Consider the following 25,596-nt stretch of genomic DNA (forward strand, 5'->3'; position numbering starts at 1 on the left):
TGAGCTGTTCTGTCCCCAATACTTACGGATCTTAAGCCTGACATCAATAATGCCAGCTGCGGACCACTACTGCATGGGTGCCCTTTCGCAGGCCTAGACTCCGGACCTGCGCCCCCACACCTACCCCCGACCCCACCCAGGTTTGACCCTTTCTATATTCTCTCTTCCATTTTCCGTTCTCTCTATTGTTGTATGATGAAGGGCACCTACTTAATGCTTGAAACGTCACCGGCCGTTTGATGTAAGCGGAGTGATGTGTATGGTGTGTCTGTACAATTAATAAAAATAGCTTTAAATCCTAAAATGAAAACAGCCTCGTTGTCGTATAGGCTTCGATACACAGGCATTGCACGAATAGGCTTGGAGGCGCTATAGGAGCAACTTTGGTCGGTAGAAAGGCCAGTTAATAAAGTGTTGTCTTAATGCTTCAATAACAATTTATCTTCTTTTATATCAGTATCGTTTTTAATATTACTTTCTAAAGAATTTTATTTTTATTCCCAGTGGTTTTTTTTGTTGCACTGTTACAATAGCAAACTAACGAGCCTGCATAACTTTATTTAGCGTTGCTGCATAATTCTAATGGCCGATTATACGGAAACAGGAATAAATGAATGCAGGGCAAGAGAAACGCACGGCCAGAATTGTTTCATGCATGCGGGCACTGCAGATGGGACATAACAGCACACTTCCCTAGAGCTCAAGGAACAATTATAGAATGTATGTACAATATCCATCTGTAAGAAAGATGCATGTAAGACAAACTGAGTTTTGTGCACACATTCATAAAATATTTATGTAATGGCACAGATGCAAGTTGGGATGCAGAGGACTGACCAGTAGTATTTTGTTTTACTGTTTCCAACGCAAACATACACTGTCTCTATATGTTGAGCATTGGGGCTCTATAACCATTTATGCTGCAAAAGAACGGTTGCTTCTTTGTAAAATTCTTTGCAGGTCGAGGACATTATGGATTTGCAAACTGGTGTTTAAAAAAGACTGTCCTAATTTGTCATGCGTGCGGTTATTAGTTAACACTATTTCTATGTATGTAATGTGTATGTTCAGAAAAAGAGGCATCTTGGCTCAAGGAACGGGGTAAGGGAGTGTGTACGTGTCTAACGTAACCGGTGCTCATGTAAAGCGCTCCAATACCTTCGGGTCGAATTCGCGCTATATAAATCTACAATAAAATAAACCAGCATTTACAATGCAATAGGTCTCGCATTGACGCGAGTTTGAGCTATTGGCATTGCAAATAACAATGCCTTTTATTTTTGTTTTCTTTTTAAAAACATAAATAAAAGGCATTGTAATTTACAATGCCAATAGCTTAAACTCGCGCAACTGCGAGACCTATTGCATTGCAAATGCTTGTGTGTCTTCATGCCAATGTAGGTGTTGTACGTACATACGTTCGAACGTACGGCTGCATGCGTGGAGCGGATATTTGTTCTGTGCCGTTTGCGTGTCTGTGTGCACCTCGGTATGTTTGTGTCTTAGTGCGGGTTTGTGTTTCGGTGAGTGCGTCTGTCTAAAGGTGGCCGTGCCTCTTTATGCGTTTAGCGTATTTGTGTCGGTTTTATAACATATGACGAGCGTGTGTGTGCTTTTATGTGGATGGAAGTGTCCAAGTTTCTCTCTGCTTGTTTGTGCTCGTGTATGTGTTCCGTTTCCGCACCTGTGTACGTCTGTGTTAGTGTTCGGTTCATTGGGAAGGCACCACTGTATTTATTGTATTGCGATCAGCGCGGCTTTGCCGTTTGTGCTCAGGTCGTGTTTTCTGTTGACCCATAAAATGTCCTCCTGGCGCCCAGCGCAGCCTCCTTTCAGGGTGCATTGACGGCGGCCTGGTGAACTGCCGCAGTCCACCTCTCCCCGGCTCAGCCACGGACGTGTCCTCTGACGGGAAAGCTGAACCCACCGCCTCATTGCCGACCTGACCTTCGGCAGTCAGGGCCCGCGAGCTTCGGCTGGGGGACTCCTGCCTGCAGCTTTACCGTCCCCATCTATGCAGGAAGCACCCCCCAAGCGAGGGATGAAACCCTCCTTTTATATTGCGAAGTTTGCACCCTCAGTCTTTGTGCCGGTGTCTAGTGAGCCCAGGGATGGAGGGGCGGGGGCACGCACAGGCACCCCAGAACGGCTTCTACCAGCCCCTAATCGGGGAGGAAATGACCCCGAAGCGGCAAGGCTGTAAAAGGATTAAGGAGCTTGGCTAATCCTTCAGGACAAGACTGTGTCGGTGAATCCTTAAGACCCTCGGAACACGCTGCCTCCTCTCTGAGTTCTCTCCCCATCCAACCCCCAGCCATATACTCCGATACACAGGGCAGTCTCTGAAGTATTAGTCCCTGCTGTCAAGTGTGACTTGCAGAATCCAGCCGAGCATTCCCTCCACCCCCACTACTTGGGGGAGAGGATGTGGTCCGTCGGCTAGACTGCCGACTTTGGTGCTGGAAACCAGGGTTCGAGCCTCAGGGTCGCGTCCACATCCTGTGATTCTGGGCAAATCACTTCATCTCCCGTGCCTGAATATGTAATGTAAATACGGTGCTCATATACAGCGCTCCAATACCTTCGGGTCGAGTTTGCGCTATATAAAAGATGCACAAAAACCCACCACTGCCACAACAGAGTCTTATCGGACACCCATTTGCATTTATCGATGCAGACCAGTTGCTGGTCATTGGGGTGTGAAGGGGTTATGAAGTCAAACGCGCTAATAGACCAGCGCGTGCCAGAGGCGCAGCAAAGGCTCCATAAACCCGAAGTTGAGCAAGGAAAATTCCTTGTAATCTAAAGTTTTGTTGGGGGGAAAAAGATATAATTGGAGTGCAGCGGATCCCTCGTATCCCAAGGGCCTTGGTATCACTGCACCCGCTGCTCTAATTGCAGTTGCACTTCTTACCTGCAGTTCTGTATACCCCAGGGCCCGTTGCTGGCATACAGCGACGGTCTATGGCTCACTGTTCTCAGCCTCTATCCTGCATTACCATAAAGATGGGCACATTGGTCCCACCCACACCACCCCTGACTGCGTGGAGTCTGTGTCCTTAACCCACCCAGAGGAAGCAGGATCAGTTCACAGCGGGGGTTGTTGCCTGCCCCCCACTCTAGATGCCTGTCTTGGATTGCACCTCTTTACACTGGCCCCTTCAGGGACACCTATCCCGCATCAAGTCGATGGTGAGGGGCCTTCATCCACCCAGTAGGGGGCTGAGCTTGATGACTACTAAAATGTGCACCTAGCTCCCCACCCGGTGACCTAATGCCGGATTACAGCACAGATATGTTGACTCCGCTCTCCTAGGGCCCCTATCCTGGATTACAGCAGAGATGCGTTCAGTGTTCCCTTTTTATGGATTTCTAATCCTGGATTATAGCTGGTCATGTGCTCTGCCCCCCAGTTCTGGGTCCCTATTCATAAACACTGCGCATATACGTGCCTTGCTTCCAAACTTCGGGTCCTTATGCAGGACCTCTGCCCTGCTACCTGCCCCACGTTCCATTCCCAGTTTACAGACAGGGTATGTGACCAACCACACACCTCATATAATCTGTCCCAGATTACAAGGGAATGTGACAGGAACCCCTATCCCAGAATATTGCAAGGATAATTTCACTGCTGCCCTCTGCTGGCCCTTATCCAGGGTTGTGCAATCACTGCTCGGCTTCGCAGCCCCCTATACCGGCTACATCGCGGGTGTGTGCCCTGCTCCCCACAGAGTCCCAGTCTATGATAACAGCGCATCTATGTGCCCTGCTCCCCACAGAGACTCAATCCAGGATTACAGTGCATGTATGCGTCTTGTGTCCCACCTCAAATCCCTTATACAGGACTCTGGCTAGGAGATCTGCCCTGCTACCTGCCCCCACGTGACCTGCTGCCCACCTTGTACGCCCTGTTCAGGATTACACGGGTATGTGGACACTAATGAACTTCCATGAGCCCTATCCCGGATTACAGCAAGGATATTATCACTTCTGCCCTCCGGCTGCCGCCATTCAGGATTACAGGAGGTGTACACTCACAACTCCACTTCGTGGGCCCCTATACCAGCTACAGTGCGGATGTGCGCCCTGTTCCCAACACAGAGTCCCAGTCCACGATTACAGTGCATCCGTGTGCCCTTCTCCCAACACTGAGTCCCAATCCATAATTTCAGTGCGGATGTGTGCCCTGCTCCCAACACAGTCCCTATCCATAATTACAGCACGGATGTGTGCCCGTTTCTCTCATCCAATGCCTATCCGGGATTACAGGCAAACCCCGGCCCGCTCCGCGTCCCTAAACCAGATCACAGCGGGGATATGTGAACTGATCACTTCACCGGAGCCCCCTCCCCGGGTCCTCGTCCTTGAATACAGGGAAGAAAGGTGTTGTGCTCACAAGCCCGAATTCCACATTACAGCGGGGACATGTTCACTATTAGCTTCGACAACCCCCGCCCCCCCCCCCCCCCCTCAAGAAATTACAGTGCGGATATGTGCCCTGCTCTCTAACCCATTTTTCCAGCATTACATGTGTTCACTGTTCCCCGCCTCGGAGCCCCTGTTCTGACTCGCGTGCAGCGTCCTTGAGGGGGGGGGGGGGGAGAGTTGGGGGGGGGGGGGGGTCTGTGACCAGCAGATGGTCCAGCTGGAAGTGACATGTAATCCCTCAGGCTGCACTGCAGACCGGGCCCTCCGCGGTGACAGCTCACCGGATCTTTCCCAGGAACCGAGAGGTGCTGTGGTGTAATTATTCATGGGGCGGGGTCCACTGCTGGGATTTAATGTCTTATTCTTATCACAGATACACCCCGCCCCCTTTCCTCCGCCTCACGGCATGCTTGCTAGAGCGAAGTTTAGGATTTGCATACATTGAAAAAGCAGCAGCCGGAGCTAATAACAGACTGCCAGCAGATTTGTGGCAGATGAAATCACATTTAAAGAGCAGAAAGTGAATTCTGACATCTTGAATGCACTTTATAAAGGACATATATAATATTGTCCATGGATATTAGGAGGTGTAGTTGACACCTCTTAATACCTAATGGTGCGCTGTATTCTCTTGCCGCTCTGTGCCCGTGTCCGGGTGGAGCCTCGCTGGGGAATAGTCCAAAATAAAGCTTTTGTGGAGGGTGAGATGAGAGGACGAGCGGGGGAGCTGTTAGGGTGCAGCGAGCGGGGGAAAGAAAACAAGCGCTCGCCAGGCAGCCGCTGTTTATTTTTGCATCGTGCTTTCACTTTAACGTGAAAGCGAGATGCAAAAATAAACACGCAGCGCCATGTTTCCTTTTGGGACGGCCCATCCGGACTGGAACGCACGGCTTGTTTTTACGTAACATGCCTTCTTGCAATAAGAAACTGCTTCACGACAGCCGTGAAGCAGGTGATGCAGTCCGGATGGGCTGGACAAAAAAGCGAAAAGGAGGCACCCCAGAAAGCTTATTTCCAATGGCAGACCACCGTTTACCATAAACGACTGACGCAAGCCAATGGAAATAAGGGGCGGGCTTCAAGCCCTTCTCTCAAAGTCCTCCTTGACAATAAATCTCACCTACCGAGCTGCGCATGTGCGCAGCAACGCTAGGCGAGACCTAAAAACTAAGGGAGATGGTCAAAATTCTAACAGAAGAGGTTGGTTTGTACAGCTTTCCTAAACTTCAGTTGGGAAGCAAGAGATGCATTTGATTTGACGGGGCAGTTTGTTCCAAAGTCTTGGACCAAGACATGGTAAGGCTCGGCCTCCAATTCTTGAACGTTGAAACTTTAAGTCAAAAAGAGCATTTGAGTATTTGATTGAAGCTGTCTTCCGGTGGTATAGGGGATGAAATAAGAGCTGAGCTTTTTCTACATTGAAATAGACCCTGTGCATATAAAGCATAGTGTCTTAAATTGAATACACACTTTCACTGGAAGCCAACGTATTTCTGACTCTGCTCACAGAGGCAGATTTTGTTATTTTACAGACTACTTTTGAATTATTTGCAGACTGTTAATCATGTAATCTGTATGTTACAGTAATCAGTTGTTGACATAATACAGACAGTGGCCAGTTGAGTATCATTTCCATGTGGGGGGAAAGGGAAAGACCTTATTTAATAGTCTACTACATACAGGCACTGTGGCGAGGTATGTCTTGCTGCATCAACTACCAGTGTTTGTTTCTAGGTAAAACACAATGAATTTGAAAATACTGCGTATAGTTTGCTAATATTCAATGCCCACCTCCCGAACCCAACCACCCAAAATGGTTTCAAATACAGCACATGAACACAAAAGATGAGAGGCATTGCAACCAAGGCAAACATTTATAGGGTTTAAATCCCACAGCAGAAAGATGACTGCAATGACAGAAATAGTAATTCTTTCACATTGGTGGTGTTGTAGATTCTTTTATTCAATATTTAAAACACAACAGCCCAACGCGTGTCACCCAAGCGAGCTTCTTCAGGGCAAGGTAAGTGGTCCACACAGTCCAGAAAAGGGTGGGGGGGGGGAGATTCCAACAGGTATTAGCCCAAGTCAGTCGGCACTTTCTTAAATATTTCAGACGCGGATCCTGAGAAATATTCGATCTATGAAGATCTGTCATAGCTTTCTCCTTCAAGGACCAGGGTGCATGGAGTGTAGCACGCTCAGTCGCAAGCCTTTTCACACGGCCATCAATGAAAATCCTGTCACTTCGAGTGTTTCGAATAAAATAATTATTTAATAGCTTCAAATAATAGCAGCAATTAGAAAATTATTGATTCGCATAAGAGAACTGAGGCTGGAGCCTAAAATGTCTCCTGAGGATTTGACTCCCTTAGCAGAAGCCAGAGCTTCACTCATCGAACTGGGTCAAGTAGTAGGAATCCAATTGATTCTGTTGTTGCCAGTCAATCATTTATAAAGCACTGTTCTTCACCCCTGTGTATATTGGGCCGCTGACGTTTCGCTGGTCTGAGTCGAAGAGCCAAGTCTTTGAGTCCTCCTCTTAATTCTGCCTGGGAGGGGGATGTTCGTAGGTGGAGCGGTAGGTTGTTCCAGGCCTTGTGGCGAGGTAGGAGATTAGGCGACCTTGGCTATGGCTTCGGTGAATGCGGGGGGGGGGGTGGAGGGTTGCGAGGGCCAGGGAGGGTGCGCACAAGTACCTGGTGGGTTGGTGGAAGTTCAGGCAGTGGTTGATGTATGCTGGTCTCTGGTCAGGTCAGGATATTGAACTGGCATGTTTCTGGGCGGGGTGCCAATGGAGGTTCCGGAGGGGGAGGGGGGATGACGCAGGTCCTTTTGGGTAAGTTGAGGATGAGATTGATGATTCTGTATGGTCTGAAGTCTCTTGAGGAGAAGAGATGTGGCGCAGCGGCCAGGGCGACTGACGCTGAATGCTGGGAATCACGGTTCGATCCCCGGCACTGGCGGCAGGTCAGCCGAGCACCATGTGAATCTGGGAAATAGCTCGCTTAATCTTCCCAACGGCCCCCAGCGCCGGGATGCCTGCGAGTAGCTGTGCGCTTTACAAATACTGGATTTACATTTACTTTTAGTTGGGTAGTGATGCTTGTGTAGAGTGCATTTACCTTAATCTAGCCGGTTGGTGTGGAGGGTCTGAGTTGCGGCTTTCTGGTGTTGACAGGGATCCATTTGAAGATTTTTCGTAGCATGTAGAGTGCCTAGAAGCAGGAGGAGGCAACTGTGTTGATTTGGAGCTTCATGGTGAGTTTTCTGTCCAGGATGATGCCGAAGTTGCAATCTTGGTCTGTTGGTGTGGGTCTGAGCTCATGGGGCCACCAGGTGTTTTGCCATGAGGTGTTCTTCCCGAAGATCGTCTTTCAGTGTTGACAAGGCAGTTCACATCTAGTCTGCGACACTGGTCATGGCGTTGCGAACATTCGTTCTGGTGGTGAAGGGGTCTTCGGTGAGCGAGAGGATGAGTTGGGTGTCTGCGTAGGATATAATGTTGAGTCTGTGGGTTCTGATGATGTCAGCGAGGGGTGTCATGTTGAACAGGGTGGGGCTGAGGGTTGAGTCTTGGGGTTCACCGCAGTTGAAGCGCTTGGGTTCTGAGCTGAAGGGTGATGTCGGGACGTGCCCGGCGAGGCGGCGGGAAATACAGGCAAGGTAACACAATGGCTTATGACAAAATAAAGGCTGCCTGGGCAAAACTAAAATCAGCAGGCTAGACGGGAAATAAAGGCTAACGGGGCAACCAACTCGGGCAAGACACACAAATGTAAATAATCCTTTTTGCTGGCATTCAATATAAGGCTGTTGGTTCCCACTCTGCATTGATCTTCTTGAAGGCAGTTAGTCATATTTAGAGGAGAGAAACAGAACGACTGGGCTAGCTGCACGGGCGCCCCCATTATCGACGTTGATGATGGAAAAATGTTATGCTAAATTAAATGCACTTTTTGTCCAACCAATAGATGGCAGCAGTGTGCCGAGCATACCTTATTTCAGCCACAAAACGTTTGTCACAGGTAAATACGTGTTTCCTTTCAATAGCACATGAATAACATAAAGGACATAGTTTTGTAAAGGAAGTGGTTAGGACATTGCCCAAAAAGGAGATATTTTCATTGTCATGCATCTCATCACGCTGAGGAGATGGCTATCCCCCTATCTTTTCGTTTTTAGGTCTCGCCTAGCTATTGCGTTTACGCAATCGCTATGCGAGACTCTAGTAAGAGGGGCATTTCAAAGTGCTCCCAAAAGTGGATTGCATGGCGAGCACGCGCACAATCACGTGCATCGTGCTGCCATGCAATCCGTTTGGGGAAGCGCTTCAGCCCACTGGCGCCCTCGGCATCATACTTCAAAGGGTCTGGAATGCGCTCCCCCGCCAAGCGCGTGCGCCACGCTCCGCCGCGTGTCAAATTTGCTTTCACTTTCGCGCGGCAGGCGCTCGCTTTAGAAGCCGGGCTTGTTATACACAGTCAAGGAACGTTTTACTGGCACAGCCATGAACTTAAGAGGTCAGGCGGAAATTGTGAGTTGAAAGACACAGGGCAGGAGATGACGATGTACTGACCGAGTGGCTCTTGAGCGGAGGGTGGCACTACTGAAGTCACCGAGATGTTACCCTACTATGGGTACGGATTTGCTCATATAATTAATCCTATGCACACGAATGACTAGCATTTACCAGCTGAGCTCAAATCTGGGCAGTGGTTCACTCACACGAGCTGGCTGTTTACAGCCTTTCTTGCGGACTATACACTGACCTGGATCCTCGTTGCTCGACGTGCAATATGTACATCCTATCAGGCTATCACAGAGAACAGCGGCAGAGCATGCTTTAGGACTCCACGGCCAATAAACAGCCGTCATAAGCCTGGATAGCCAATCCTAGGCGACTTCACATATCATCTCTTTGATGTCCTCTAGCCAATAAACAACTGACAAGATCTACCTCTACCAATAACATGATTTCAACCTTTGCTCACGTTAGTATGAATATGTCCGCCCACGTGAGTGGCTGAGAGTAGTCAGGTGCCTCGGAATTGACCCTGCTCAGCTCCACGTAATTATCGTAGTTGCTAGACAAAAAGACCTCCGAAAAAGAAGTAGAGAAACCATGTTCAATCGTATTTAGGGTATGCTAACACCATAACGCCTCGCCTTGAAGACATCCAGAGGCCACCGAGAAGGCTTGGAATCCCACATGTGGCATCTCTTGCAGTAAGCATCCTTGGAACTGAAGACCAGAATCTAGGTGATCGAACAGCGTCCTCCTGTTCAGCAGCACAATGAGCTTCCTGTTTGATTCCTTACTGATGGTCATTTCACAGGTGGGCTGTATATGTATATATATATATATATATATATATATATATATATATATATATATATATATATATATATATTCCCCCAAAACATGTCAGAATAACCATGCTGCTTTGCTAAGTATGAGTAGAGGGATTTATTGCTTACATGTTTTCCCAGATGCCTCTACTGAGAGGATAGCACATTGGAACACAGCTTTTGGGTCTCTTCTTATTTCCCAGACGAAAGTAGTAGCCTCATTACACTCCTGCTTGATTCTCTGGATAGCGTTGACGTAAAGAGCTAATTTAGCAACGCGTCACTGTCATGACACTTTGACTTCCTTAAGCAGAGCTGGCGTAGAATGTTTCCCCTGTTCTGTTGTTAGAGTGGGGTAAATAGAAATTAGAAACGTTTTTATTGTGATCGTCTGACTGTAGTTTGTAAGCCTTCTTGTTGGTGTTCATGGTATGGCATGTTTGTGTTGTGTATGTGAGTAAAGGTGGTTGTGATTTAAATGTACAAATATGAAGTAGGTCATGTATACTTGGTATGTAGCTAAGTCGCCTTTGTGATAAGTACAATGCACATGTTTGGAAGTCTGATAATTGAGAATTCTAAGCTGCACAGCTGGGAGAGGGGTTGCTGTCTTACCGGACTTTCAAAGATGAGCATGCAGTTACCATGAGCACCAGTTTCATCATCATCCTGTCTGCCTACTATCATAACACACTTGTTTTGACGGTGGGATGCTGAATTGGAAGGTTGTTGTGCGGTGACAAGTATTGCCATTGCTCTGGAAAATACCCCCTTTTTATTAGGCTTTGACTTGCAGGGGATCCCACTTGCAATCCTAGTGGGTGAGAGTCCTTTTACTACCATAGGGTGATCCCTTTGGGCTGGTATGGAGTGAGAGTTAAAGCACGGTAGAGGTTCCCTCCTGTTGTTTTTGTATGGTTAGATGTTTGGTGAAGGTGAGCGACCCTGCATCACTTCTCACTCACTCCTTCTTGTAATATTAGCTAAATTGGAGTCCAATGTTAATTCCTTGTGGGAGAATGGTATTCCTGGTAATCCAGGGTGGTTCTTGAAATGCAAACTGTTTTTATCCATTACTCATGGCAGATTTTGAAATTCATAACAATTGACAAACAGATGTTTTGAAAAACAAATACTCGAAGATTTAACTCAAATATGCACAGGATTTATAATGGTATGTGTAAACAAAGGTTCTGTATTACAATCTGTTCAAGTGAAGGCAGACTGGTAATACTGCTAGAATTTGCAATTGGGGAAGAGAGCTGCCCGAGGTAGTTTCATAGGCTGGTTGACTCATTGGACCCCAGAAATTGCACATTGCTGCTGAACATTGAAATCTATCTCTCATGCAGAAGTCTTAGTCTTAAAAGCTCGAAATCAAACTTATCATTCACTGAATGATGGTGTCATTCTCACCCTTTTTAGGTCTCGCTGAGTCAGCGCGCATGCGCTGCTCGGAGAAACATTTAGTAGGTAACTTTTCAAAGTGCTGCTGGTTGGCGACAAGCTTGCGTTAACTCGAGCATCCGCCAGCTTTCAGCCCCATGGCTTTCCTTTGCCTGCACGCACCGCGTCGCTGACCACTCGCCAGCCTACTTTTGCCGTCGCGCGCACCACTCGCGCGGAGCGCATGCTTGTTGTTCTAGGGCACCGCGCTATTTGTTTTAGCAGGGTGCCCTATTTTGTAAGTTTTTTTTCAACTTTAATATGCAAGGGCGCCACGCTTCATGTTTTAGCACGGCGCCCTAATATGTGAATTCTATTTGTAACTTTTTTTTTTTTACTTTAATATGCAAGGGCGGCACGCTTCATGTTTTAGCATGGCGCCCTAATATGTGAATTTTATTTGTAACTTTACCGTGAATGTGCGCCGCGCCTCATGTTTTAGCCCGTGCCCTTTTTTGTGTGAATTTTTTTTTTCTGTGGCCTGCCATTGCTATCTCCCTGCCGCCGCCAGTGCTGCCAGCCTGTCATCTAGCAGCTCCCTCAGCGACGGCAGTGGCTTCATCTTCGTGCACGGATCCAGACCCTTTTGCAGCATGACACTGGATTCCCCCTGCCACATTCTGCCTGCCGACGGTACTGCCCTACATCAATATGAGCCACAGGGCCCCAGCGCTTTGCCTACCAGCGCCTGCCCAAGATCAGTGTTTTAGGGCGCCGCATTTTATGTTTTAGCAGAGTGCCCATATATATATGTTCGAGGCATGTGAGCTGCTGAATTCATATAGTGTTGGGTCTGGATGATTGCACATTGTTGTCCTGGAAGAGTCTTCGAAGTATCACGAGATAGGCGACTCCTCCCATGGACCACAGTGCGCATGGGCATCCTCTCCATCCTTAGATTGTTTTTTTCCGCCATTGGGTTCGGATGTGCTTATCTTAGCTCAAGTTAGGAAATTTCAGTTTAAGGCCAAAAGGCCTTTAGTTCTCGTCGGTACTGTTCCCGTTCGGTATCGAATAGTTTTGTTAGTGCTTTAGCACCTTCTTCCAGCTTTTCGAATCCGCTGGGTCCGAACATCGAACTTCGATCGACGATGGAATCGAGGACTCCGTTCAAAAGGTGTCCTTTGTGCCACGCGAAATACCCACACATCGACGTCCACCCGGTATGCAACAAATGTCTCTCACCGGATCACGATGAGTCGAAATGTATGGCCTGTGCCCGATTCCGCTCGAAGAAGACTCTCCGGAATCAACGGGCAGTGAGATTGGAGGCCCAGCAATCGGCGCCCGCCCCGGCCAACATCTTTAGCACCGAAGACGAGGACGCCGAGAGCGTGGAAGAAGTAGACTCCAGCCCCGCTTCCGAACACGATTCCCGATCGGAAGACGACGATGAGGTGATCTTCCAGAGAGAAGAAGTCGTCGACGAGGTAGGAGACTACGATGAGGCCTTTGGGGCCGAGGAAGATAGCTCCAGCGAAGAGCTAGGCCAACCCGTCGATACGGAGGCCGACAAAATACGTCGTCATGAGGCTCAGGTCGAGGGATCGCCTTCGGGCCTTACCCGAGATCAATCTCACGGTTCTTCGGCCCCGCCTTCAAGCCCGGCCTCGAACATTTCGCAAGAGCCATTATTGTCGAAGACGACTGGGTTCCCTTCAGCGAAACCGAAACCATCCATCGCACCAGTTCCATCGAAACCGAAAGTGAAACTGGTTGTGATCGGCCCGAAGGCCTCGAAGCCCTCCAATCCTTCGGCGCCGGCAAAGGTCATCTGCTCCGACCGCGCAAAAAGGGATTTCGGTGCCGAGCTCACCGCAGCGGATACGGTCGCCGAACCAAAGAGGAAGGCCCTCGGACCCCACAAGGCGCCTCGGCCTCTGGCACCGAAGACGTCTGGCCCAACCACCAAAGTCAAGGTGACCACCCCGTCTACGTCGACGTCTAAGACGGCGGCCCTTGCCAAGTCATCGACTCCAACGAGCGTAGATACCTCCCTTCGGATCGATGACCCCTTGACTGCAGAGAAGTCGGGGGGCGCTTCGACGCCTACCTCCAAGGTGCAGATCGGTTCCAAAGAGCCGTCTGCGTTCACCGTGCAACAGGTCTCGGCATCGTTGCAACGCATCAGAGAACGGGCAGCCCTCCACTCTACGTCGGGCCCCGACACGCACAAGGCTTCCAAAGCCCCCTCGGCGCCGACCAACATTACGTTTGGGTTGCCGCCGCCCACGGTGCCGAAACTCTTCGAGATTCGGACACGTGTCCTCCGGGCACAGTCCCCAGCCACTAGACAAACAGATCTCGAGCCTTCACAGCCACAATTTATCGACGCCAACACTGGCAGGTTGATGCTCCGCAAGAGGAAACTCACGCCAGAGAGAAGTTTGGGCTCCTATAAAATTCCTCTCAAACACAAGTTGCCCGCAGGGTCAGAGCCAGTGCTCCATGAACACCTTCAACCCTTCCATCAGGATCCACCGTCCTTTTCTCCAACGCCTTCAGAGGCAGACGCAGTAGAGGACTATGTAGGGGATGATACCACCTACCCTGGGGATATCGATCCTGATGATCACCTACAAGACCCAGATCAGGCATGGGATGACCCCACAGACCAGGGTACCGCACCAGATACCCATGATACGCAGCTTTATAACCTCAAGACCTCTCCCACAGAGGACACTGCTGCCTTTAATGCCCTCATTGAATGGGCTGCTGCCAATCATGGAGTGGAACTCCATTCTGACACTGTCGAAGAAGACTTCTTGGTGGACACTTTTGCCTCTTCCGAAAGAACTGTCAAGACTCTGCCCATGTTGAAAGGGGTCCTCAAACCTGCCAAAGACATTTTTAAGGCAACAACCAGGGCACGGGTGCTAAACCCCCGGATTGGAAAAAAAGTACAAGCCTGCACCCGGAGACCCTATGTACATTAGGGGTCAGTTACCTTTAGACTCCATGGTGGTTGCTAATGCTCGCAAAAGAGCCCACTCACAAACAGGTGATGCTCCTCCCCCAGACAAGGAGTCCAAAGTGCTGGAGACATCAGGCAAACGTATTGCAGCGCAAGCAGCGAACATCTTGCGCATTGCAAACACACAGGCACTCCTGGCCCGGTATGATAGGTCCCACTACGACACACTCGAATCCCTACTCCAACATTTGCCAGATGAATATAAGGAGGCAGCGGAGATCCTCATTAGAGAGGGACAACTCCTTACCAACGCATCCCTCAAGTGCGCACTAGATGCGGCCGACACAGCGGCGAGGGCAATCAACACAAGCGTCATGTTAAGACGGCATGCATGGATGAGAATCTCAGGCTTCAAGCCAGAGATTCAGAACAATATCCTGAATCAACCGGTCAACCCAGACTATTTATTTGGCCCTGAAGTTGACACTACCCTCGAGAATTAAAAAAGACACTGACACTGCGAAATCAATGGGGGCTCTGCAGATGCAGCAGTTTCGTAGTGGCTCCTTTCGTCGCCCCGGGAATAGAGGAGCAGCTAGAGGTCAGGGGTCACAGCAGCAGTACACTAAAGGGGGCACGCAAAGTACCTACGATAAAACCAACAGAGGTGGATATCGTGGCTCCAGCACCAAGGGCAGAGGACGTGGTTACGGCAACACCAGGTCCTCCCCCAAAAACAAAGTGACGCCCTCTCCCTGCCCCCCGACCACATAACACCTCTCGGGGGGAGACTCCCAACAGTTCCTGTCAGCGTGGAAGAACATCACCACAGAGAGGTGGGTCAGGGACATTATCCAACACGGTTACTGTCTCGAATTAACGTCCACTCCACCCAACATCCCGCCAAAGCACCGTCCTATGTCCGTAGAACACTTGGCATTATTGCAGCAGGAAGTGCTAAGTATGCTACAGAAAGGTGCAATAGAGGTCGTGCCCATCAACCAGCAGGGGACAGGGGTGTACTCTCTGTACTTCTTAATCCCAAAAAAGGACGGGTCGCTCAGACCTATACTAGACCTGAGACCCCTCAACCAATACATTCTCTCAGAGCATTTCCATATGCTCACCCTACAGCAGGTTCTCCCGCTACTCAGTCAGGGAGACTTCCTAGCCACACTAGACCTAAAAGATGCGTATTTCCACATCCCCATACACCCTTCACACAGGAAATCTCAGGTTCACTATTCAAAACCATCACTATCAGTTCAAAGTTCTCCCCTTCGGAGTAACAACAGCACCCCGGGTCTTTACCAAGTGCCTAGCAACAGTGGCGGCACATCTACAGAGACAACACATTCACGTCTTCCCTTACCTGGACGACTGGCTTGTGCAGGCAAAGTCGGCCCAGCAGTGTGCCAGCCACATGTCCCTCACCATTCACCTTCTTCACAGTCTTGGATTCTCACTAAATTACCCAAAATCACATCTCCAACCCGCACACGTACGACAGTACCTGGGCGCGACCATAAACACTCTGGCAGCCACAGCTCAGCCAAATTTAGTGAGGATCAACAGCATACAACTGCTGATCTCAAAGTTCAAACCTCAACACTCTCTTCCTGCGCGAGTGTTCATGCAGTTGATAGGCATGATGGCCTCCTGCATTTTCATAGTCCCGCACGCGAGACTACATATGCGCCCGCTTCAGGAGTGCTTAGCACGTCAATGGAATCAAGCTCACGGCCAATTAAAAGACCTAGTGTTGGTGAGCGGTCGGGCATACATCTCTCTGCATTGGTGGAATCCACAAAACCTTTGCAAGGGCCGACCGTTCCAAGAGCCTGTTCCACAAATTATACTGACAGCGGACGCCTCTCTCCAGGGTTGGGGAGCTCATGTACTCACTTACACAGTGCAGGGACTATGGACAACGCAACAAAAGAAGATGCACATCAACGTTCTGGAACTGATGGCAATCTTCCTAGCCATGAAGGCATTCAAAGTACACTTGTGCAACAAAGTCGTGTTGATCCGGACGGACAACATGACTGCCATGTACTATATACAGAAGCAGAGAGGAACACACTCTCCACAGTTGTCTCATCTGTCTCAGAGCATGTGGAAGTGGGCCATTCAGAGGAACATATTCCTCATGGCGGAACACCTCCCTGGCAAGGACAACCAGATGGCGGATCTGCTCAGCAGACACAGCCACCAGATGCACGAGTGGGAGCTACATCCGTCAGTTCTCCAACTGTACTTCCAACAGTGGGGTCATCCAGAGATAGACCTAGTCGCCACAAACGAAAACGCAAAATGCCAAAGCTTTGCCGCCAGGTTCCCACATCCACAGTCACAGGGCAATGCGATATGGATGAACTGGTCCGGCAGATTTGCGTACGCTTTCCCCCCAGCGCCATTAATACCTCTAGTGGCCCGCAAACTGCAACAACACTCACTGACACTCATCCTGGTTGCTCCCACATGGGCGCGCCAACCATGGTACACCACCTTTCTAGAACTTTCCGTGGTGCCGCATCAAAGGCTGCGGATCAAACCCGCACTTTTAACGCAGAACCATGGCGAGATTCAGCACCCAGATCCGCAACAGCTGAACCTGGCAATCTGGCTCCTGAAGTCCTGAGTTTGGCTACCTAAACCTGCCACCTGACTGTATGGATATCATCAAGGAGGCCAGGAGACCCACTACCAGAGCTTGCTATGCGGCTAAATGGAAAAGGTTTGTCATTTACTGCAACAACAATGACATTAACCCGCTGGACGCATCCATTCAAAACATCATCTGTTATCTCTTACACTTATACCGATGCAATCTGGCATACAACTCAATACGTATCCATTTAACCGCGATAGCAGCCTATCTCCAAAACAGGCAGCACCTCTCTTTATTCAGAGTGCCTGCCATCAAAGCCTTCTTGGAGGGACTCTAATTCCCCCAAGACACCCACCGGCACCGGTGTGGAACCTCAATTTAGTCCTCACCAGACTAATGGGTCCACCGTTTGAACCTCTCCATTCATGTGAGATTCAATTCCTCACCTGGAAAGTAGCTTTCTTACTCCAGTATTGGAGCCTTTCATAGATTCACATGCCTGAATCATTCCCCGTCGTCGAGACGGGAGTCTCCGGTACATAAAAAAGCTTTGCTTAGTATCATAGCAAACAGAAAAAAGGCCTAGGCCCATTTTCCTTTGCAACCCATAACCTTCGTTATGTAAAAAAGGACTAAACCAGTCCCTGAGCCAATCAGAGCCTCTCACCCTCTAGAACACTCCTGAGAGAACCTTCTGCCCTCAGATTTTCTACCGCACGTTGTGCTAGGGAGTCTCCTTTGAGCTCTGCTCAAATTCTACAGTTGGTTTTAGATTGAGGTGATTTTTTCTACTGAAATTTCTACATCATCTAGGAGAATGGCTGATAAAGAAAAGAAAGGCTTGTTTAGGGCCTGTGCCACCTGCTCAAAGAAGAGATTATATACTGATGATCCTCATAAGGACTGTATATACTGCCTTTACCCACACCACCAGGCGAAGGAGTGTAAGGTATGTCGCACCTTTTCTAATAAGACTTTAAGGGATCGTGAAGGCAGACTGCTAATTTGGCTCCAAAAACTTAAAACCAGGAAGGACGTCGTGTCTAGTGACAGTGAGGAGGCGTCAAATGTTTCAAGGAGATCTCAGAAGAGAGGCAGATCTCCTCAGGCTCATACCTCAGGGGAGAAACCTGAGAAGGCTCTTAAAAAGACCACTGCTGGGTCTTCAGAGCGCAGTCCCTCAAAATCTCCTAAAACTAAAGAAAAGGAGAGCAAGGGTCATGCTTCAGGGGTGGAACAGCCAAAGAAAACAAGTTCTGAGCCTTCAAAATCACCCCTTAAAATTAAACATGCGCTTAAAAAGCCAGCGTCTACTTCACCTGAGGAGAAATTAGGAAAATCTACATCGTCGACGGGATCGTCGACGAAGAAGGTAGCGTCGTCGACGACGAAGAGTGAAGTAAAAGTCATTATTAAGCCTATACTCTCGTCGACGATGGCATCGTCGACGGCAGTGTCGACGACGAGAGCGCCGACGGCGACGGCAATGACGACGACGACAACAACTACATCGTCGACGGCACCGTCGACGACGGTGACAACTACATCGTCGACGGCGGCAACGACGACTATGTCTACAGCGTCGACGACGGCATCGACGACGACGATGTCGACGGCGGTTAAAATGGCAATCTCGTCGACGGGCTCGTCGACGAGGGAAAAAACCCCGGAAAAGCGGGGTTTTGACAGGAAAAGAAGGATTACCCCGGATATTACGTCTCCTAGTAAGGTAACGCCTCTGGTTCCATCCCATTTATTGGAAGAAGAAGATTCGCAGGAAGAGGATAATGAGGGCCCGTTTGGCTATGCAAGTAGCCCCTCTCAGTTGCACGTTAAATGTCAGGAGGATGACTGGGAGGATGAGTATGGGGGTTATCAGGACCCCCCCCGACAACATGAACAGGAAGAGATGGTGAGTGTTCCAGCTTCTCTTCTGACGGATTTGCAGTTCATGTTGGATGATTACAAGAAGAGGCATACTTTGCCTCAGTCTACCCAAAGGATGCCAGTGGCTCCGGCGCACTCTGTGCCATGTACACCACTGCGAAGACAGGAGATACCGGTTCCGCGGCCACTAACACCTTTGCCGCAGCCGGCTCTGGACACTTCTGAGGATGAAGAGCAGGAGGAAGGGGAGATAACAGATCCTAGTAAGGAATGGGATGAGTATTTGATTCCGTCCCCTTCATCTCCGTCACCAAGACCTGTGGATTCCCCTCCGGAGGACATTGGAGGGTTCCATAATCTGATGGAAAGAGCCGCGCAGAGATTTGCGCTCAGTATGTCATCAGATAAAGCAGAATGCTTTTTATATGATTTTAAAGAACCGTTTCGCAAGACTGTTAGATCTCTTCCAATTGTGAGTCATCTATGGGAGGAAGGTCTCAAAGTAATGGAGACGCCGGCAACGGTTACTCCAGTGCTGGCTAGGCTGGACAAAAAATACAAAGCGCCTTCCGATGCTCCGGCTTGTTTATTAGGTCACCCCAAACCGGACTCGGTTATAACTCAAGCGGCGCAGCAAAAGTCGAGGAATCCCTCTGCTCCAATTTCCACGCCACCGGATAGAGAGGGTAGGCGCTTGGATAATGCAGGAAAAAGGTTTTCGTCCATGTCTGCTCTTCTGGTTAAGGCAGCAAATGCACTAGCCATCCTGGGCAGGTATGATAGGCAGATGTGGTGCGACCTATCACCATACATTGATGGCATACCTGAAGCGGACAGACAAGAGGCTAGAAAAATCCTCCAGGAGGGTGAAAGGACTTCGGCTGAAGTCATAGATTGTGCAATGGACATTGCGACCACGGCCTTCAGATCTCTGGGAGGAGCGGCGGTTTTGCGCAGACAAGGATGGTTGAGAGCAACATCTTTTAGGCCTGAAGTCCAGAATAAGATCTTGGATCTTCCGTTCAATGGGGAAGATCTGTTCGGAAAACATGTGGATGAGGCCTTACAGAGTATAAAAAAGGATACGGAAACAGCGAAATCTCTGGGAACATTGCAGTATAGGAAAGTTCCTTTTCGTGGCTCACGTGGTAGGGGCCAGCCCTCTTATAGAGGGGGTTATCAACAAGGCCGTTATTCTTCCTACTCCACATCATCTCAACCATATCGTCAACAACAATATTCACAAAGAGGAGGTTTCACAAAATCTACTCCTAGAGGTCGAGGAGGTCGTCAAGGGAAAGACACCACCCGAAGACAATGACATTCTGGTGACACTTACTCCTCATATGTCACATATTCCCCTGGGTGGAAGAATTTCCTATCATCATCAAAATTGGCAGCAGATAACGACGGACCAATGGGTCCTCCAGATAATTCAATTCGGTCATACTCTAGAATTTCTGGAAAGCCCCCCTTGTTCACCTCCAAGATTTCAAGAGGTCGAGTATTTGCATCAGATGCGTCAAGAAATTCGGACAATGCTCCGAAAGGGAGCAATAGAACCGGTACCGAATTCCCAGAAAGGAAGGGGATTTTATTCCCGGTTTTTTCTGATCAAGAAAAACATTCTTCAATGGCGCCCCATTTTGGATCTCAGATCCCTAAATACTTACCTCAAGGATCAGACCTTCAGAATGATTTCCCTCCAGGATATTCTGCTGCTGTTAAACCCAGAGGATTATATGACCAAACTGGATTTACGGGATGCATATTTCCATATTCCAATCCATCCTTCACACAGGCAGTACCTTCGGTTCGTGGTGGCCGAAGATCATTACCAATTCAGGGTGCTTCCTTTTGGTCTGAAATCGGCCCCGAGGATTTTTACAAAATGTCTGGCTCCAGTGGCAGCGGTACTAAGGAGACAGAAACACCAAGTGTTTCCTTACCTCGACGACTGGCTAGTCAAGGCTCCATCGAAAGCGTCAGCCCAGTTGTCAACAGAGGCTTGCATAGAACTATTTGCCAGTTTAGGCCTCACTCTAAACGAGGGGAAGTCGACTCTACAACCTTCAAGAAATATAACTTTCTTGGGAGCGATCCTGGATACGGAGGTAAACAGAGCGTTCCCCTCCGAGGAGAGACAGCGCGGAATAATATCTCTATCCCAGGCGTTTATAAAAAGAAAGTCTCTTTCAGTACGCAGGTACAAGTCTTTGCTGGGAACGATGTCATCTTGCATTCCCCTCGTACCTTGCTGCAGACTACGGATGCGTCCGTTACAAGAGCAATTGGATCTTCAGTGGCATCAAGCGACAGGATCCTTCGAGGATATAATCAAAGTGACGCCGATCATGGTCCACGCGGCGACATGGTGGACCCGAAAACGAAACATCTCACAGGGTCTTTCTTTCCTGACTCAGCCAGCTCCGTTGGTCATTACAACAGATGCATCCTTGGAAGGATGGGGAGCATTCCTTCAGGATCTGCAGGTCAGCGGTCGTTGGAAAGCGGACGAACAACAATTGCATATCAACCTTTTGGAGCTCAGAGCCGTCCGCTTAGCATTGTTAGCGTTCCTGCCAAGGATTCAAGGTGCAGCCGTGTTGGTAAGAACAGACAACACAACAGCAATGCACTATTTGAACAAACAGGGAGGCACAAGATCTCTCTCCCTGTCTCGGGAAGCCCAGTGGATATGGGAATGGGCTCTACGACACGAAGTATCCATTACAGCGGAACATCTTCCAGGGGACCAGAACACCAAAGCGGATACTCTAAGCAGACTAAAGTCTGTCTGTCACGATTGGGAAATCGACAACGGGATTTTGGACAACATCTTCCAGAAATGGGGAACTCCAATAGTAGATCTTTTTGCGACAAGGGAGAACAGAAAATGCCGGTTCTTCGCAAGCTGGCTTCCCCAACGGGGATCTTGGGGGAATGCTTTTTTGATGGCATGGTCAGGCATCTTTGCCTACGCCTTTCCTCCAATTCCCCTCCTGCCGCGGGTTCTTATGAAGATCAAGAAAGAACCATGCAGGTTAATCCTGATAGCTCCGTGGTGGCCCAGACAGCATTGGTTTGCAGAGCTTCTTCTACTGTCAGAGGAGCGCCCGATTTGCCTGCAGCCGATACCGTCTCTGCTGACAATGTTCCAGGGGGAAGTGCTGCATCCGGATCCGAAATCTCTGCAGTTAGCAGCCTGGCTCCTGAATACCGTGAATTTCAACATCTGAATATCCCTACGGAGTGCAGAGAGATTCTATCTAGAGCTAGAGCGGATAGTACAAACAAGACATATCGGATGAAATGGAAAAGGTTCTGTTTATGGTGCAAAAGGTCTAACATTCATCCGCTGCTTTCAGAAGCTCACGAGATTATTCCATACCTCTTGCTTTTGGCTAAGTCTGGTTTGGCGCATGCGTCTATAAAAGTACATCTAGCTGCAATTTCACGCTTTAGAAGAACGGCCTCTGGTCCATCTCTGTGGTCTGCTAGAGTCATCAAGCAGTTTATGAAAGGTCTGTTCCGAGTTTTTCCTCCAATAAAACCACCACCACCTCTCTGGCAATTGAATGTCGTTCTTTCCCAGTTGATGAAACAGCCCTTTGAACCAATTCACAGGGCGGAACTGAAATTTCTTTCCTGGAAAGTTGCGCTTCTCATTGCACTCACTTCAGCCAGGAGAGTGGGAGAAATTCAGGCTCTCACGATCCAAGAGCCGTTCTTGCAGTTCAAGGAGGACAGGATAATACTCAGGACTAATCCAAGATTCATCCCTAAGGTTCCAACTGACTTTCATTTGAACGAACCTTTAATTCTCAAAAGATTTTTTCCACAACCATCAACAGCGGCGGAAAGAGCTCTCCACTCGCTGGATGTCCAGCGTTGTTTGAAATTCTATTTGCTGAAAACTAAGCCTTTCCGCAAGTCTTCACAGCTTTTTGTGGCCTACAGCGCACCCAGAAAGGGTTTCCCTTTGTCAAAGAGAGGAATTGCCAGATGGATATCAAGTGCCATAGGGTATTGTCATCAGGCAGCTGGCCGACCTTTGAATGCACGAGTCCGTGCTCATTCTACAAGAGCAGTCTCCACCTCTACTGCTCTATTTGCAGGAGTACCGATCCAGGATATCTGCAGAGCGGCGACCTGGACGAGTACACACACCTTCACCAGGCATTACTGCTTGGATGCAGCCACAGAGAGAGATGTGGCAGTGGGAGAAGCGGTGCTGAGGAACCTTATCCAGTAACGGTGAGCCTTCTTTACCATCCCTCCTTCCTTTGTTATGTACGTTGGCACATTTTATGGTTGTTTATTGTATTACCATTTGCAAAGAAATTTTGAGAGGTGGAATTTGGTTTACAGATACCATTTTTATCACACTGTATATGTTTCCTGGATTCACTTTCTAGGTAACAAAAAATGTGCATTTATTTACTGCTCGCTATTCTGATTCAGGCATGTGAATCTATGAAAGGCTCCAATACTGGAGTAAGAAAACAAGTTACTTACCTGTAACTGTAGTTCTCCAGTATTGGACCTTTCATAGATTCACATGCAACCCACCCTCCTCCCCTGAGAGGCTCACCTCGGATTTAGCACAAAGAGTGTTATTGCACAAGTGCACGAAAATCTGAGGGCAGAAGGTTCTCTCAGGAGTGTTCTAGAGGGTGAGAGGCTCTGATTGGCTCAGGGACTGGTTTAGTCCTTTTTTACATAACGAAGGTTATGGGTTGCAAAGGAAAATGGGCCTAGGCCTTTTTTCTGTTTGCTATGATACTAAGCAAAGCTTTTTTATGTACCGGAGACTCCCGTCTCGACGACGGGGAATGATTCAGGCATGTGAATCTATGAAAGGTCCAATACTGGAGAACTACAGTTACAGGTAAGTAACTTGTTTTCTTAGTGGCAATCACTTCGTTAAGAAGAGTTAGTGAACTCCAGGCACTAACCATTCAAGAGCCATTCATACAGGTTCACGCAAACAGGGTTGTACTACGTACCAACCCCAAATTCATGCCCAAAGTGATATCGCAGTTCCATATGAATCAAACTATTGAACTGCATGTTTTCTTTCAAAATCCACAAAAAGTCGCAGAGAGAATGCTCCATACACTAGATGTAAAGAGGGCCCTCATGTACTATATAGACAGAACTAAGGATTTTAGGAAAACAAAACAACTTTTCGTTGCCTTTTCGCCACAACACAAGGGCAACGCCATTTCCAAAGCAGGAATAGCCAGATGGATCGTTAAATGTATTCAAATTTGCTATCAAAAAGCTAAACGCACATTAACGATTCCCCCACGAGCCCACTCAACACGAAAGTTAGGGGCGTCTATGGCTTTCCTAGGAAACATTCCTTTGCAGGAAATATGTAGAGCAGCCACATGGTCCACTATACATACATTTACCAAACACTACTGTGTAGATGTAGACTCAAAACAGCAGGCAGCTGTAGGACAGGCTGTTCTCAAAACTCTTTTTCAGACTGCTGCAGCTGGCACGGGTAGCCGCCGCTAATGGAGGAACTGCTATGTATTCTATGCACAGATATGAATTCAGCAGCCCACATGCCTCGAACTGAATATGCTACTTACCTGTATGCATCTGTTCTTGGCATGTAGGGCTGCTGACATTCATATTGCCCACCCTCCTCCCCGGCGCCTGTAGCGGCTGCAGCACTCAGAATTGCTATATAGCATGGTCATCACTTACTGTATCTACTCCATCACTGCCACAATGGCGAAAAACAATCTAAGGATGGAGAGGATGCCCATGCGCACTGTGGTCCAGGGGAGGAGTCACCTATCTCGTGATACTTCGAAGACTCTTCCAGGACAACAATGTGCAATCATCCGGACCCAACACTAGGCGGCGATCTATGCACAGATATGAATGTCAGCAGCCCTACATGCCAAGAACAGATGCATACTGGTAAGTAGCATATTCAATATTTGTTTTAACTTTAATAGGCATGCTTTAGCCAGGCACCCTTTTTGGTGTGTTTTTTTTAATTGCCTTAGCCTGCCTAAGATCAGTGTATCAGGAAGCTTGCACACCGAACCGGCACCTCCTCATCACTTCCCGTCGGCCAACAGCAACCCCCATGCCCAGCCTGCACGGAGGACTACACTGCCATGGGACTGCCCTCGCAATGTTACCCTGTGGTGCAGCCACAGGACAATGGCTACCTTACCCGTATCTGACCCGCAACCCATTGTTCCTGCCACTGAGGTCACCCAAACCCTGGTGCAGTTATGCAGTACAGGGACCTGAAGGCAAGTGGCTTTGCAGAATAAAAACGGACATGTTACAGGTAGGCTTTATTTAATTTATTTATTTATTTGTTTGTACTTTTATATAGCGCAAACTTTACCTGAAGGTATCGGATCGCTTTACGTCAGCACCAGTTGCATTACAGACAGACACAAGGCTTGGATTAAAGAGAGCAGGCATGCACAGGCGGGAAAGAGGAGGGTGCCGGCGTTAAGTATGTGGTAAACCACAGTGCGTGTTTGATGAATTGAGTAAAACTTCAAAGCCTAAAGGTGGGACTCCAGGGTGTGCTTGTACTTGTGTTCCCTGGTTCTACAGTGCACCACTTGAAGAGCACGCAGTTAATCCCATCATGCAGGATTGACAGCGTCCTCAGAAATTTATTTATAAAGGGCTGCACGGATGGTTGTAAAAAAGCTACCATATATTAGCAAGCATTTACAATTCAATAGGTTTCGCATTTGCAAGACTTTAAGCAATTGGCATTGTAAATGACAATTCCTTTCATTTATCAGTCATGAAAAACAACTCATAAATAAGTCATTGTCATTTACAATGCCAATTGCTCAAACCCTCGCAAATGCGAGACCTATTGCATTGCAAATGCTTGTTCTATTTTGGCCTCATACAGAATGTTAGTGACTACCCTTTAAACTGGTGTCTTTTTATG

At 48.5% G+C, this 25,596-nt stretch overlaps 1 protein-coding gene across 3 annotated transcripts in view; it reads left to right on the forward strand.

Annotated features, from left to right (window-relative positions):
* Positions 1 to 25,596, forward strand: part of ARK2N (arkadia (RNF111) N-terminal like PKA signaling regulator 2N) — a 269,417-nt gene that overhangs the window by 176,320 nt on the left and 67,501 nt on the right. The gene's annotated exons all lie outside the window — the stretch shown is intronic.

The sequence above is a fragment of the Triturus cristatus genome, chromosome 2_1 (genome assembly GCF_964204655.1).
Source record: "Triturus cristatus chromosome 2_1, aTriCri1.1, whole genome shotgun sequence".
In the NCBI taxonomy this organism is placed as follows: domain Eukaryota; kingdom Metazoa; phylum Chordata; class Amphibia; order Caudata; family Salamandridae; genus Triturus; species Triturus cristatus.